General features: G+C 47.8%; 1 long non-coding RNA gene across 2 annotated transcripts in view; it reads right to left on the bottom strand.

Annotated features, from left to right (window-relative positions):
• Positions 1–12,784: 12,784 nt before the first annotated feature.
• Positions 12,785–16,893, bottom strand: part of LOC143770584 (uncharacterized) — a 50,612-nt gene continuing 46,503 nt past the window's right edge. Inside the window, exons 3-4 of one of the 2 annotated variants that reach the window (XR_013214669.1) lie at positions 13,856–14,106; positions 12,796–13,724 (exon numbers count right to left, since the gene is read on the bottom strand). This is a non-coding gene — a long non-coding RNA (uncharacterized LOC143770584). Of the gene's footprint in view, positions 14,107–16,893 lie in introns of both variants that reach the window. The other variant, XR_013214668.1, reaches the window with a different exon arrangement.

The following is a 16,893-nucleotide window of genomic DNA, read 5'->3' on the forward strand; positions in this document are numbered from 1 at the left end:
GCTGGGGGGTTCTGTAACATGGCTCCCCCTTTCAGCGACGCGATCGGCATACACAGTCTGATCGTTAACGGATCGGTTTGGGGATGACCGAAGTTTATGGGGTTGGTACAAGTTCCGTTTGTCGACTTAGACTTAGTCCATCGGCATTACCGTTTTGTTTGCCAGGTCTGTAGTGGATGGTGAAGTCCAGAGGTTGTAGGGCTAAACTCCACCGCAGTAATCTGGCGTTGTCTCTGGAGACCGATTAAGCCACAGTAGGGGATTATGGTCCGTTAGGAGGGAAAACTGTCGTCTATACAAATATGGTTGTAACTTTTTGAGTGCCCATACTACTGCCAGGCACTCCTTCTCGATGGCCACATAGCTTACTTCACGGGGCAGTAGTTTCCGACTCAGGTAAGCTACCGGGTGTTCTTGGCCGTCTGGCCCGACTTGGCTCAGTACTGCCCCCAATCCAAACATAGAAGCGTCTGTGTGAACCAGGAAACGTTTAGTTGGATCGGGTGCGGCCAATACAGGGTTATTGGTGAGGGCGTCCTTTAGCTGGCGGAAGGCTTCCTCACACTCTGGGGTCCAGGTTACCTGGCGGAGTTGGTTCTTACGGGTCAGATCAGTGAGGGGCTTGGCTACGCTGCTGTAATTGGGGACGAATTTTCTGTAATACCCTGCTGTCCCTAGAAACGCCATGACCTGGGTTTTCGTGCGTGGGGTGGGCCATTTGGCTATGGCCTCAATCTTGGCTGGTTCTGGTCGCTGTTTCCCACTTCCCACCCAATGTCCTAAATACTGAACCTCCGCTTTGCCCACGTGACACTTGTTTGGGTTCAGGGTGATTCCGGCCTTGTGGATCCTATCTAATACTGTCTCTAGGTGATTTAGATGCTCTTCCCATGTCGCGCTGTAGATGGCAATGTCATCCAGGTAGGCACACGCATAGTCCTGGAGACCATCCAGAAGCCGGTCAGCCAGCCTCTGGAAGGTCGCCGGGGCAGTCTTCATCCCGAATGGCATAACTCGAAACTGGGATAAGCCAAACGGGGTGACAAATGCCGACTTGGGAATAGCGTCAGGACTAAGGGGAATCTGCCAGTAGCCTTTGCATAGCTCGATGGTGGTCTAATACTTTGCCCCTGCAGTCGGTCTAACAACTCATCCACACGCGGCATGGGATACGCATCCGTCACTGTTTTCTCATTGAGCTTACGATAGTCTACACAAAACCGTGTAGTCCCATCCTTCTTGGGCACTAACACTACGGGGGATGCCCAGGGACTATCTGACTCTTTAATGACCCCTAAACGCAACATCTCTTGTATCTCTTGTCGCATCCCTTCTCGTACAAACTCAGGGACGTGAAAGGGGGGTTATCGCAGGGGGGTCTGATCCTGGGTCTCAACCTTGTGTTGTGCCAGGTGAGTGTACCCAGGTTTCCCGGAAAACATCCTCTGTCGCTGCCTCAACAACGCCTCCGCCTGCTGTCTCTCCCGGGGGCCTAGGTCTTCACCCAAGTGTACCTGGTCCCATGTTTTAGACTGAGTCCTTTCCCCTAAAACATCAGGCAAGGGAAGTCCGGCTAAATCCTCTGCTTCAGGTGCACAGATGGCCACTACCTCTTCAGGGCGCTCCCGGTAGGGCTTCAGCATATTCACGTGGAACATGCGGATAACCCTGGGGTCGTCACAATCGGCGACATTATAGGTGGTGTCGGCTATTTTCCCCACTACCTGGTAGGGCCCCTGCCATGCAGCTTGGAACTTGTTCTGCCTAGTGGGCTCTAACACCAGGACCTTCTGTCCTATTTCCAAGGTGCGCTCTCTGGCCCTCCGATCATACCATACGCGCTGGCGCCGCTGAGCCACCTGCATGTTCCCACGTACAGCCTGGGTCAGCTCCTGTAGGCGGTCCCGGAATTCCAGCACATAGGGTACAATAGGTACCCCTTCTATGATGCCCTCCCCTTCCCAATGTTCTAGCACTAAGTCTAGGGGTCCCCTTACCCGTCTCCCGTATACCAATTCGAACGGGGAGAACCCCGTGGATTCTTGGGGCACCTCCCGATAGGCAAATAGGAGGTGAGGCAAGAATTTCTCCCAGTCCCTGTAGGTCCTGGTAAAAGTCCCAATGAGTTGTTTTAACGTCCCGTTAAAGCGTTCACACAACCCATTGGTTTGCGGGTGGTACGGGGCGCTTCTAATGGACTTTACGCCGCACATCATAGGTTACCCCCAGCCAAAAGAAGTTTTGTGTCAGACGATGCCTGGTATGACTGACGCCGAAGTGCCCGGCCAAGGGTATGTCATGAGAGATTCGCAGTAACTCCTGCCTATACTTCTTGGGAACTACCAGCTGTCGTTTTATAGTGGGGCTCGTCCCTGTGTGGTGCTGCTCTGTGATCCGGTAGAGGAGTCTGTTATGGTTCTCAATGGCAAGAGAACATAGCCCAGCAAACATACGAACTAGCTCTTGGAAGGATGGAAACTAAACTGACCATGAACTAAACCTGCCGCACAACTAACAGTAGCCGGGTAGCGTAGCCTGCGTTTTATCCCTAGACGCCCAGCGCCGGCCGGAGGACTAACTAATCCTGGCAGAGGAAAATATAGTCCTGGCTCACCTCTAGAGAAATTTCCCCGAAAGGCAGACAGAGGCCCCCACAAATATTGGCGGTGATTTTAGATGAAATGACAAACGTAGTATGAAAATAGGTTTAGCAAAATTGAGGTCCGCTTACTAGATAGCAGGAAGACAGAAAGGGCACTTTCATGGTCAGCTGAAAACCCTATCAAAATACCATCCTGAAATTACTTTAAGACTCTAGTATTAACTCATAACATCAGAGTGGCAATTTCAGATCACAAGAGCTTTCCAGACACAGAAACAAAACTACAGCTGTGAACTGGAACAAAATGCAAAAACAAACAAGGACTAAGTCCAACTTAGCTGGGAGTTGTCTAGCAGCAGGAACATGCACAGAAAGGCTTCTGATTACAATGTTGACCGGCATGGAAGTGACAGAGGAGCAAGGCTAAATAGCGACTCCCACATCCTGATGGAAACAGGTGAACAGAGAGGATGATGCACACCAGTTCAATTCCACCAGTGGCCACCGGGGGAGCCCAAAATCCAATTTCACAACAGTACCCCCCCCCCTCAAGGAGGGGGCACCGAACCCTCACCAGAACCACCAGGGCGATCAGGATGAGCCCTATGAAAGGCACGGACCAAATCGGAGGCATGAACATCAGAGGCAGTCACCCAAGAATTATCCTCCTGACCGTATCCCTTCCATTTGACCAGATACTGGAGTTTCCGTCTGGAAACACGGGAGTCCAAGATTTTTTCCACAACGTACTCCAACTCGCCCTCAACCAACACCGGAGCAGGAGGCTCAACAGAAGGCACAACCGGTACCTCATACCTGCGCAATAATGACCGATGAAAAACATTATGAATAGAAAAAGATGCAGGGAGGTCCAAACGGAAGGACACAGGGTTAAGAATCTCCAATATCTTGTACGGGCCGATGAACCGAGGCTTAAACTTGGGGGAAGAAACCCTCATAGGGACAAAACGAGAAGACAACCACACCAAGTCCCCAACACAGCCGAGGACCAACCCGACGCCGGCGGTTGGCAAAAAGCTGAGTCTTCTCCTGGGACAACTTCAAATTGTCCACTACCTGCCCCCAAATCTGATGCAACCTCTCCACCACAGCATCCACTCCAGGACAATCCGAAGATTCCACCTGACCAGAAGAAAATCGAGGATGAAACCCCGAATTACAGAAAAAGGGAGACACCAAGGTGGCAGAACTGGCCCGATTATTGAGGGCAAACTCCGCTAAAGGCAAAAAAGCAACCCAATCATCCTGATCTGCAGACACAAAACACCTCAAATATGTCTCCAAGGTCTGATTCGTCCGCTCGGTCTGGCCATTAGTCTGAGGATGGAAAGCAGACGAGAAAGACAAATCTATGCCCATCCTAGCACAGAATGCTCGCCAAAATCTAGACACGAATTGGGTACCTCTGTCAGAAACGATATTCTCCGGAATACCATGCAAACGGACCACATTTTGAAAAAACAGAGGAACCAACTCGGAAGAAGAAGGCAACTTAGGCAGGGGAACCAAATGGACCATCTTAGAGAAACGATCACACACCACCCAGATGACAGACATCTTCTGAGAAACAGGAAGATCCGAAATAAAATCCATCGAGATGTGCGTCCAGGGCCTCTTCGGGATAGGCAAGGGCAACAACAATCCACTAGCCCGAGAACAACAAGGCTTGGCCCGAGCACAAACGTCACAAGACTGCACGAAGCCTCGCACATCTCGAGACAGGGAAGGCCACCAGAAGGACCTTGCCACCAAATCCCTGGTACCAAAGATTCCAGGATGACCTGCCAACGCAGAAGAATGAACCTCAGAAATGACTTTACTGGTCCAATCATCAGGAACAAACAGTCTACCAGGTGGGCAACGATCAGGTCTATCCGCCTGAAACTCCTGCAAGGCCCGCCGCAGGTCTGGAGAAACGGCAGACAATATCACTCCATCCCTAAGGATACCCGTAGGTTCAGAATTACCAGGGGAGTCAGGCTCAAAACTCCTAGAAAGGGCATCCGCCTTAACATTCTTAGAACCCGGCAGGTAGGACACCACAAAATTAAACCGAGAGAAAAACAACGACCAGCGCGCCTGTCTAGGATTCAGGCGTCTGGCGGACTCAAGATAAATTAGATTTTTGTGGTCAGTCAATACCACCACCTGATGTCTAGCCCCCTCAAGCCAATGACGCCACTCCTCAAAAGCCCACTTCATGGCCACAAGCTCCCGATTCCCAACATCATAATTCCGCTCGGCGGGCGAAAATTTACGCGAGAAAAAAGCACAAGGTCTCATCACGGAGCAATCGGAACTTCTCTGCGACAAAACCGCCCCAGCTCCGATTTCAGAAGCGTCGACCTCAACCTGAAAAGGAAGAGCAACATCAGGCTGACGCAACACAGGGGCGGAAGAAAAGCGGCGCTTAAGCTCCCGAAAGGCCTCCACAGCAGCAGGGGACCAATCAGCAACATCAGCACCCTTCTTAGTCAAATCAGTCAATGGTTTAACAACATCAGAAAAACCAGCAATAAATCGACGATAAAAGTTAGCAAAGCCCAAAAATTTCTGAAGACTCTTAAGAGAAGAGGGTTGCGTCCAATCACAAATAGCCTGAACCTTGACAGGATCCATCTCGATGGAAGAGGGGGAAAAAATATATCCCAAAAAGGAAATCTTTTGAACCCCAAAAACGCACTTAGAACCCTTCACACACAAGGAATTAGACCGCAAAACCTGAAAAACCCTCCTGACCTGCTGGACATGAGAGTCCCAGTCATCCGAAAAAATCAAAATATCATCCAGATACACAATCATAAATTTATCCAAATAATCACGGAAAATGTCATGCATAAAGGACTGAAAGACTGAAGGGGCATTTGAAAGACCAAAAGGCATCACCAAATACTCAAAGTGGCCCTCGGGCGTATTAAATGCGGTTTTCCACTCATCCCCCTGCTTAATTCGCACCAAATTATACGCCCCACGAAGATCTATCTTAGAGAACCACTTGGCCCCCTCTATGCGAGCAAACAAATCAGTCAGCAGTGGCAACAGATATTGATATTTAACCGTGATTTTATTCAAAAGCCGATAATCAATGCACGGCCTCAAAGAGCCATCTTCCTTAGCCACAAAGAAAAAACCGGCTCCTAAGGGAGATGACGAAGGACGAATATGTCCCTTTTCCAAGGACTCCTTTATATATTCTCGCATAGCAGCATGTTCAGGCACAGACAGATTAAATAAACGACCCTTAGGGTATTTACTACCCGGAATCAAATCTATGGCACAATCGCACTCCCGGTGCGGAGGTAATGAACCAAGCTTAGGTTCTTCAAAAACGTCACGATATTCAGTCAAGAATTCAGGAATCTCAGAGGGAATAGATGATGAAATGGAAACCACAGGTACGTCCCCATGCGTCCCCTTACATCCCCAGCTTAACACAGACATAGCTTTCCAGTCAAGGACTGGGTTATGAGATTGCAGCCATGGCAATCCAAGCACCAACACATCATGTAGGTTATACAGCACAAGAAAGCGAATAATCTCCTGGTGATCCGGATTAATCCGCATAGTTACTTGTGTCCAGTATTGTGGTTTATTGCTAGCCAATGGGGTGGAGTCAATCCCCTTCAGGGGTATAGGAGTTTCAAGAGGCTCCAAATCATACCCACAGCGTTTGGCAAAGGACCAATCCATAAGACTCAAAGCGGCGCCAGAGTCGACATAGGCATCCGCGGTAATAGATGATAAAGAACAAATCAGGGTCACAGATAGAATAAACTTAGACTGTAAAGTGCCAATTGAAACAGACTTATCAAGCTTCTTAGTACGCTTAGAGCATGCTGATATAACATGAGTTGAATCACCGCAATAGAAGCACAACCCATTTTTTCGTCTAAAATTCTGCCGTTCACTTCTGGACAGAATTCTATCACATTGCATATTCTCTGGCGTCTTCTCAGTAGACACCGCCAAATGGTGCACAGGTTTGCGCTCCCGCAGACGCCTATCGATCTGGATAGCCATTGTCATGGACTCATTCAGACCCGCAGGCACAGGGAACCCCACCATAACATCCTTAATGGCATCAGAGAGACCCTCTCTGAAATTCGCCGCCAGGGCGCACTCATTCCACTGAGTAAGCACAGCCCATTTACGGAATTTCTGGCAGTATATTTCAGCTTCGTCTTGCCCCTGAGATAGGGACATCAAGGCCTTTTCCGCCTGAAGTTCTAACTGAGGTTCCTCATAAAGCAACCCCAAGGCCAGAAAAAACGCATCCACATTGAGCAACGCAGGATCCCTTGGAGCCAATGCAAAAGCCCAATCCTGAGGGTCGCCCCGGAGCAGAGAAATCACAATCCTGACCTGCTGAGCAGGATCTCCAGCAGAGCGAGATTTCAGGGACAAAAACAACTTGCAATTATTTTTGAAATTTTGAAAGCAAGATCTATTCCCCGAGAAAAATTCAGGCAAAGGAATTCTAGGTTCAGATATAGGAACATGAACAACAAAATCTTGTAAGTTTTGAACTTTCGTGGTGAGATTATTCAAACCTGCAGCTAAACTCTGAATATCCATTTTAAACAGGTGAACACAGAGCCATTCCAGGATTAGAAGGAGAGAGAGAGAGAAAGGCTGCAATATAGGCAGACTTGCAAGAGATTCAATTACAAGCACACTCAGAACTGAGAAAAAAAAAAAAAATCTTCAGCAGACTTCTCTTTTCTCTCCTTTCTCTGTCAATTAATTTAACCCTTTCTGGCCGGTCAAACTGTTATGGTTCTCAATGGCAAGAGAACATAGCCCAGCAAACATACGAACTAGCTCTTGGAAGGATGGAAACTAAACTGACCATGAACTAAACCTGCCGCACAACTAACAGTAGCCGGGTAGCGTAGCCTGCGTTTTATCCCTAGACGCCCAGCGCCGGCCGGAGGACTAACTAATCCTGGCAGAGGAAAATATAGTCCTGGCTCACCTCTAGAGAAATTTCCCCGAAAGGCAGACAGAGGCCCCCACAAATATTGGCGGTGATTTTAGATGAAATGACAAACGTAGTATGAAAATAGGTTTAGCAAAATTGAGGTCCGCTTACTAGATAGCAGGAAGACAGAAAGGGCACTTTCATGGTCAGCTGAAAACCCTATCAAAATACCATCCTGAAATTACTTTAAGACTCTAGTATTAACTCATAACATCAGAGTGGCAATTTCAGATCACAAGAGCTTTCCAGACACAGAAACGAAACTACAGCTGTGAACTGGAACAAAATGCAAAAACAAACAAGGACTAAGTCCAACTTAGCTGGGAGTTGTCTAGCAGCAGGAACATGCACAGAAAGGCTTCTGATTACAATGTTGACCGGCATGGAAGTGACCGAGGAGCAAGGCTAAATAGCGACTCCCACATCCTGATGGAAACAGGTGAACAGAGAGGATGATGCACACCAGTTCAATTCCACCAGTGGCCACCGGGGGAGCCCAAAATCCAATTTCACAACAGGAGTCCCTGCTTCCATACTAACTGCTCTCCTTCCAGTACTCCTCTCCCCTCCTGTGCCTTCCCACGATATCCCTCTAATGAAGGATCCTCAAGTAACTCCTTCTTAAATTCAGCTGGGGTGGCCCAAGAAATGTGCCTGGCTATGGGAATACGTGTAGGGTTGGGGTGTCTTACCTGGGACTCCTCTGAGTGTGATTCTGCCTCCGCTGCTCAAGCTTGTGTCCGGGTGGTCACAGGATATGTCTCAGCCAGAGAGCCGACCGAGAAGGCATACAACATAGGCCCCAAGTCATTTCCCAGCAAGACATCTGCAGGCAATTCCTCCATCAAGCTGACCTCAACATGGCCATCCCTGACTCCCCAGTTCAGGTGAATCCTGGCAGTGGGCAGTCGATGTATGGCTCCCCCTGCTAAAAGGACTGCCACTGTCCGGTTCGTCTTCTCTTGGTCCCGGACGAGATGAGGATTCACAAGGGACAAAGTTGCCCCTGAATCTCTTAGTCCCTGCATATGTTTCCCATTAACCCACACGACCTGTCGATGCTGTTGTCGGTTATCTGCCTGGGCTGCCTGCACGGGGTCCACTTCATGCAGCACTTCCTCCATTTCTTCCACCCCTTGGTTAGTCGTAGCCCCCAATGCCAGATCAGCTTCGCCTTGGTAGCAGTGTACAGCGGCCCGGCTGAAGGTAGCTGTTCCCGCCTTTGGCCACTGGGTACGCTGAGTCCGGTTGGGACATTGTCTTTGCAGGTGGCCCAGCTGATGGCAGATGTGGCATCGTGCCCCAGGGGGACTGTGGTAGGTCGGGTTTTGAGCTGGTCCCCCGACAATCTTCTGTGGTTTGGGGGCTTCCAGACCCATGGGAGGATCCCTAGTGACCATCTTTGATCTGGCCAACTGAGACCTCCGGGCATCATGATGTTCGTCGGCCAGATGAGCGGCCTCCTCAAGAGTCATTGGTCGTCTGTCCCGAAGCCATTCCTGTATCTCGGGAGTTAGTCCATTAAAGAATCACTCTAACAAGAAGAGCTGGAGGACGTCCTCCTTAGTGGTTGCTTGGCTCCCTTGTACCCACTGTAGCAGTGACCGCCGTCATTTACAGGCCCAATCAGCGTGGGTATCGGTTACCCGTTTTATAAGTCTGCGGAACTTTTGGCGGTATTCCTCTGGTGTCAGCGCATACCGGGCCAAGATCACTTCTTTGATCCACTCATAGTCCATACAGTCCTCATCAGGTACCATGCGATAGGCTTCCGCTGCCCGGCCTGTCAGCTTGCTGGCCAGAATCTGAACCTGTTCCTCCGGCTTCACTTGATGCAGGGCACACTGCCGCTCAAAGTCCTGCAGAAAGCCATCAATGTCTTCCTCTGCCTCCCCCAACTGTCGGAAGGCATTATACTGGATCTTTTTGTGGCTTACTGTTGAAAGTACCTGGGCAGAGGCCAGAGCTCCCCCTGCTCGCTGACTGTCCTCTCTCCGCTCTGCCATCTCCACCTTGGCCAGCTCTATTTTGGTCCGCTCTGCCATCTCCATCTTGGCTAGCTCTATCCTGGTCTGCTCTGCCATCTTTTCCTTCAGATCCGTACGCACATCAGCCATCACCTCTTGTATGATCTCTACTGCAGGGTTAGGGCCATAGAACGCCAGTCTGTTCTTTACCTCCCTCTGGAATTCAGTCTCCTCCACGTTCGTGCAGCGCCCCAGAGTCCTGGTCGTTGCAGTATTGTCGCTCTTCCACAAGGAGTGATGGTACGTCTGATGGCACTAAAGGAGTTCACCTGACCAGGTATCACAGTCACACACTACACTTCACACTCCGGCCACCAGGGGGAGCAAAAGGTTCTATGTATTACGCCACTCCTCACACTCTGGTAAAACTGGGGGTCGGATAGGAAGTTAGAGAGAAGCTGACTGGGTTTTGCCCAGGTAACATCTAGTGAGAGGAGAGCGTTGCTTGGGAAGACCCAGGGAGGTCCCTGTCAGGGGTGGGATCCTGACAGTGGCCTAGCACGAGACAGATCGTTACGGAGCTGCACCTGCACTTCCTTGCGGCAGCATCCTAAGAAAGGACAAGAAGCGAAGTGTTTTGTGGAGAAGTGAGAAACGAGATCACAGCACAAAGGAGATAGAACCAGGAGAAGTCGTGCCCCGAGATCGGCAACATCCTTCTGAGGCGCGTAGCCGGCGGCCGGAACGCCGTGGGAGTAATAGGCTCTACGCATTACTCTGAACTACGGCAGGACAGTTCAATTCCAAGTTGGCTGTCCAACCTTTACACCTAATGAAGACAACGGAGGCAATTGTGGGAGAGGGGCGTCTCTAGGGTCCCTATAAAATAGCTCCAGGCCTACCCCGTCATACGGGTGCGTCCTATCCAAACCATCTGGGGGACGGAGAGAGAGAACAGAAACATACACAACAGTTGTGAGGACTATCCCGTGGTGCTCAGCAGGGAGGTACTACAACACCCAGGCGCTAGTAGGTAGGCTACTGATTTCCACCTGCAAAGGGAACTCTGGATGTGCCTTCGGACCGGCCGGTCTCAGCCAGCCCTGTTAGCAGTGCTCTGGATTGCGGATGCCGAAGCCTTCAGTAAAAAGGTAAAGAGACTGCAATCCTGTGTCCTCGTCATTTACTGCGACCTACACCATCACCATCTACTCATCAAGGGAAGCCCTGGGGACATACTTCACCTGTGGGAAGTTACACCATCTAGCTGCCATTCCATCACCCCAGCGGACCCCTAGCAGCGTTGGTCACCCTGACCAAACACCACAGGTGGCGTCACGAACACTTGACAAACTTTCACCTACACCTTTAATTGGGCGCCCCTTAGCAGGGTCACGGACCGGGTCGGGCCACCGTGACATCCCCAGAACCGAGACAGAAAGGACTCGGTACCGAGTACCCCACTGCCCTGTGACTGGGGGCCGCTCCATTCACATTGAGGGGCGCTGCACTGTTGTGTTCCATGTTGGATGCTATCAAATCCGCTTCTGTTTTGTTGCTGGCGATAAACCCTCGAGCTTCCACCAGGTCTTTTAATGTAGTCCTCTTTAACTTCTGGTAGTTGTTTTCCATTCATTCCTTTCCTCCTGTAGAAGGGCTAACACATCCCGCTGTCTGCCACCAGTGTAACGGGGTTTACTGTGCTGTAGTACCTCTTTCAGTACCACCCCGTGTTTCAGGAGGTCCACTCTGCTTTGGCTGGATTCTGAATGAATGACGCTGGCTGGAATTCCTTGGTTACATGGGTGCATATAAAATCTCACTGCTTCTCCATGTATTTCCAGTCTAACAACACTTTATTCACAGGACACAGAATATATAACACAGATACAGAGGGCAGGCCAGACATACATTACAATAGCCGCAGGTGGCCGGAGCCTGCTGATATTTACTGTGGGAATTACAAAGGTTGGGGAGGTCAGAAGGGGGATATATTGTCCCCTCTACCCAGGGGCGCAGCCTGTGGGCTGATGCATTTCACATGGAACCTATTATACATACAAATAACTGTATTTGGGTGCTGGGGGGTTCTGTAACACTTACCATTCTGTGTCCATTAACTGATCAATATTTCTGCATTGATGCCAATTTATTTTCTTCACCTAAACCATATTTCGGAGGGTTTCAGCTTTCAAAAGAATAATTTATACAACCAATGGATGAATTTAACGTCAGGTTATAAGCTTTCATTTACATAACATGGATAAGCGACATAACGTCTGTCAGGGAGTGTACACTAAAGGCCCCGTCACACATAGCGAGATCGCTAGCGAGATCGCTGCTGAGTCACAAGTTTTGTGACGCAACAGCGACCTCAGTAGCGATCTCGCTATGTGTGACACGTACCAGCGATCAGGCCCCTGCTGTGAGATCGCTGGTCGTGTCGGAATGGCCTGGACCGTTTTTTGGTCGTTGAGGTCCCGCTGACATCGCTGAATCGGTGTGTGTGACACCGATCCAGCGATGTCTTCTCTGGTAACCAGGGAAAACATCGGGTTACTAAGCGCAGGGCCGCGCTTAGTAACCCGATGTTTACCCTGGTTACCATCGTAATTGTAAAAAAAACAAACAGTACATACTCACCATCTGATGTCCGTCAGGTCCCTTGCCGTCTGCTTCCCGCTCTGACTGAGATCCGGCCGTACAGTGAGAGCACAGCACAGCAGTGACGTCACCGCTGCGCTCTGCTCTCACTGTACGGCGGCTCAGTCAGAGCAGGAAGCAGACTGCAAGGGACCTGACAGACACCGAAAGGCGAGTATTTACTGTTTGTTTTTTTTGGTAACCAGGGTAAACATCGGGTTACTAAGCGCGGCCCTGCACTTAGTAACCCGATGTTTACCCTGGTTACCCGGGTGCTGCAGGGGGACTTCGGCATCGTTGAAGACAGTTTCAACGATGCCGAAGTCGTTCCCCTGATCGTTGGTCGCTGGAGAGAGCTGTCTGTGTGACAGCTCCCCAGCGACCACACAGCGACAAAACAGCGACGCTGCAGCGATCAGCATCGTTGTCTGTATCGCTGCAGCGTCGCTGTGTGTGACGGGGCCTTAAGTGTAACAAACCGGGATGTAGGGAGCAGAGTCCAGACCTGGGACAAGTGTGCATGAAAGAGTTGGCTAAGATCATGTTACACCACGCAGCAGAGATGAAAATGGTGAGGAACAGGAAAAAGTTTATTACAAAGTTTCAGAACATTTTATCATATAGTGATTGCAACCTGATGATTTTTTTTCTTTGAAGCAGTTTTTCCACAAATATTTGGTTTTGTATCTGTAAATAAAGAACTAAATATAATAATGACCTTAATCTATTGATGATCTAGGATCATGTTACGCACCAACACGACATATTATATTTGTTTGCCCATGTAATAAGGGTCAATGCCAACCTGGCACTGGGCGGATGGCATTTTCCAAAGGTTTTCTATTTACAAGATGAAGACTTTTTTTTGTCAGAAAGTTTTCCAACTAATACATACAACAATCCCCAACAGGGGATCCATGAAGGATCTGCAATCCCTGCTTTCTATGTATCAGTTCATGTTCTGTAAAAAAATGAAGGTAGTGATTTTATGTCTGTGTAAGATGGGTAATAATTCCCTTCGTGCCGTGCCCGGTTCTCAGGAGATGACACTCGGTGAAAGGCTCGAAGATACAGAATTGTCTGACATAACCGGGATTCTGCAGAGAACAGCGCTATTTAATTAACGCGTCCTGTAAAAATCAATCTCTGCCTGTTAGCTGGGAACCTTGTCAGACCGCCATCTTATAATGGGGCTTTCACGGCGCTGACAGATCTCTTATATACTTATCGAGCCTTGTATACGCACAATTAGACTCTTTTAGGGCCGGTTTGACGCTCAAAAAAAACTTTGGCTCTTGTCAGGTTTTTATTTATATCTGAAAATCGTACGCAAAGTGACAACCAGATAAAGGATCCAGTCAGCCGATGAACAGGCATTTTTCTCGCTCGATGGTTGACAAGGTGGAACGTTTAGACTGATGATCGGATATGAGAGTTCTTATGAGTGTTCCATTACTTCATATCCTATACTCCAGTCACACTCAGAGCTGCATTCACAAGTCTGCAGGTTCTAATGGATAAGCAATGCATCAACTGACGTCCCTACATCCCTTCATTAAAAAGAACCTATAGAAAGGCAATTCAGCGGTACTGGACCATGCCTTTTCATCACTTGTCTGGCTCTGGCATTACACAACTCACCGGAACTGATACATGAGAATGAACCCAGATTCAGTAGGATCTACCAAGCTGCTCGGTCCCATCTGTAGATTGGTGACTTTTCCAGACTGGGCTCATATCTGCTGTCACTGATGAATATGTGGCTCGGGCTGTCCAGGCTCCGGGTCATTCTTCTTGGATCGTATTCTCTGGGTCTATGTTCTCCAAAGCTGGAAAAGGTCCCACATCAGGTTATCAGCATTGTGGATTCAGTTGTGAAGCTGCATGCAATCCTAATTAAAAAGAAAACAAACAAAAAAAAAGTCAAACCTCGTCACCCTGTAAGAAAACAGAAAAGTAATCCTAAAACCTTCGGCATCCACATGCATCCGGTGACTGGCAGGCGGCTCTGATAAGCCCGGTGCGCCCTCTTCCAGCCGATCTGCTTTGTTGCAGATCTATTGGAATAATATTTGTGCACTGAACAGAATAAAAGGTAATTAGGAGAATGGGCCCCATTAATCAGGTTCAGCGTGAACACGAGAAGTGGGGACGGAGGCAGGGCTGGAGGGTACTGCCATATGAAGAAAAAAAAAAGTAAATTGAAAGAAGTTTGTTACTTAATGGGGTTGGTATGTCCTCCTATTTTAGACAGTGACGCCGCCTCTGCTACTTCTTAGAAATTAATGAATTTCCTGAAATTCTTTTCGGATTGAATACAGATTCAGCCCAAAAAATTTAATTTGGACATCGAATCGATTCAGTAAGAATTGTAAGTGCTCCAAAGCCTCTATTTGCCCTGAAAACTCTCTTGGGACTGTAACCTACACATCCTTAGTAATGGAGAAGTAACCGCACTATATCTGGCTGCGGGAGTCAGACAGTAACCATCAGCCTGTTTATTAGCATAATGAACCCTTGGGTTTTTTATGCTTTTTAAAATTAAAAATATATCAATTTAAGGCAGAAAATACAGCAATATTGGGCTTATGAAAAGTCGTCACTCCACAGCTGCAAAGAATGAGAAGATAGATTGAATTGCAGGACTGATAGCAGCAGCACCTTGCTTATCTCCCTCTTTCACTTTCTTGTAATTTAATCTATTCATTGCCTTCTCCTCCCACACTATATGTACGTATTCTGCATATGTTGTCTCTTTGACTGAGCTCTGATGTCCTCTCTCCTAACTTTGTTCCATAAAAAATGGCAGCAGAATTTCCTGCTTAGGCTTTTATACTGGCTATGAGTGATCAGCGACCTCTGACTTCATGATTGGTTGTGCTGTTGGTTAGGGTAACTCCAAAGCATTATGGGTAAGCCTTCCTGGGCCATATGATCTGTTTTGTGCTATCTGGAAGATGGCGGTGGCCATTCTAGGGGACGTATCTGAAACCAATTCACAATTTTTTTTATATATCCATACCAACCTTTATTTCTGCAGAATCGATTCTCACATCTCTTCTAGTGATATCTCATTGACATTGCTAATTTTAATGGGGTTGTCCCAGATCGAACAAGAGTCCTGGATTTACGAAGCTCCCATAAGTAAAATCTGTATATTACAGGGGTTGCCCAAAATTAGGTAAACGTGAATGCTTTCTGCAGTCTAGCATAGGTTGGGTCTGGTATTGTTATGCGGCCCCATCTAAGTGAATACTTTGACCATTGTCTTCCTTCAGGTGGTCCTGACATTGGATATTTGGCCTTGACATTATATAGAGCATTGCACCCCTGTATTACCAGTTCTACTCTTCTCAGACTTTTTGTTTTTGGCAGTAGCACTGATGAACTTTCTGCCTTGTCTGGATACAATACCTGGTCTTCTCTCTCTCTCGACGCGTCCGCCTACAGACATTTTAATCCAATATTTTACATTAGCGATGCTCTTAGGCTGCGCTCGGCTCAATGCGGGTGCTTCTTTGTCTCCGGGACTCGGTAATCAATGAAACAAAAGACTCCTTATCCTGAAGAGCGGGCATTGCGATTCCTAATTCTGACGGAGACAATTAAGAGCCTTTTGTAGTACTTGTCTTTAGGTCCATGGCATGTTTACTTTGTATGCGGTAACTCGGCTCCTTGCTATTTATTTGCCATTTAGAAATGTCCTCTCTATTGTGCAGTTCCTTCAAGAGCACTTGTGCCAATGTTCCTAATAGGCGCAGCCTGGTAAAGACGAGGGCGAAGCATGGATTTTGGCTTCCTCCTACAGAGAGTTTTGCATCACAATGTGAATAGAGAGTTGGGTTTTTGTTGGCTATTTTCTGGCCCCTTCTTTTGTTATCTCACAGAGCTCTCATCATGGTGGCATGTCTCATTAAAGGGTCCATATTGCCTTTTAGGATTGCTGCTTCAAATAGATGGCGCTAGAGATAAAGTCCTCCTCCTCTTCGAGGGGCAATTTGCATATTAAGATGGCCACATGCGTTTGAGCCGAAATCAGTAGGTTTGACAAACAGCCAACCATCTACTGTTTATTGGGGTGTCCCTACAAGTCCATTACTGCAGATGTCGCAAAATTAAGAGTCAAACCAACAAAGTTGGAAAGTGAAGGGAAATCCATCACAACCATCCATCGATAAAAAAGTATTCTGTTTTATTAATAGTCCATTAAATTACTGTAAGCAAAAAAAATCATTTATTTTACCATCTGGTGCGAATCACAAAAGTGATGATTTCATAAACTGTGATTCGCAGCTCCTAGTATATGGCACTGAATGGACTTTGTGTCGAGAACGTAACATTGGATGCTTATAAGACGGATCGCCCGACATCTAACAGCAAAAACAAATGGAGCTCTTAATCAGGTGCCGCTAAACATTTTACTAATGTGTACAATGGGGATCAAATGTTTTGGAATGGATGTATTTCCCCTTTTCTAGGTTTGGTTTTTAGTCCATATGGGAGCGCATATGCAAAATTGAATGTTCATTATAGGCTAATTGTTCTGCACTAATGATTGGTTTTTGGTTCCTATATACCGTGTATATATATATATATATATATATATATATATATATATATATATATATATATATATATATATATTATATAATTGCCTAGAATACTACTTCCTGCAATTT

The sequence above is a fragment of the Ranitomeya variabilis genome, chromosome 4, assembly GCF_051348905.1.
Source record: "Ranitomeya variabilis isolate aRanVar5 chromosome 4, aRanVar5.hap1, whole genome shotgun sequence".
Classification (NCBI taxonomy): Eukaryota; Metazoa; Chordata; class Amphibia; order Anura; family Dendrobatidae; genus Ranitomeya; species Ranitomeya variabilis.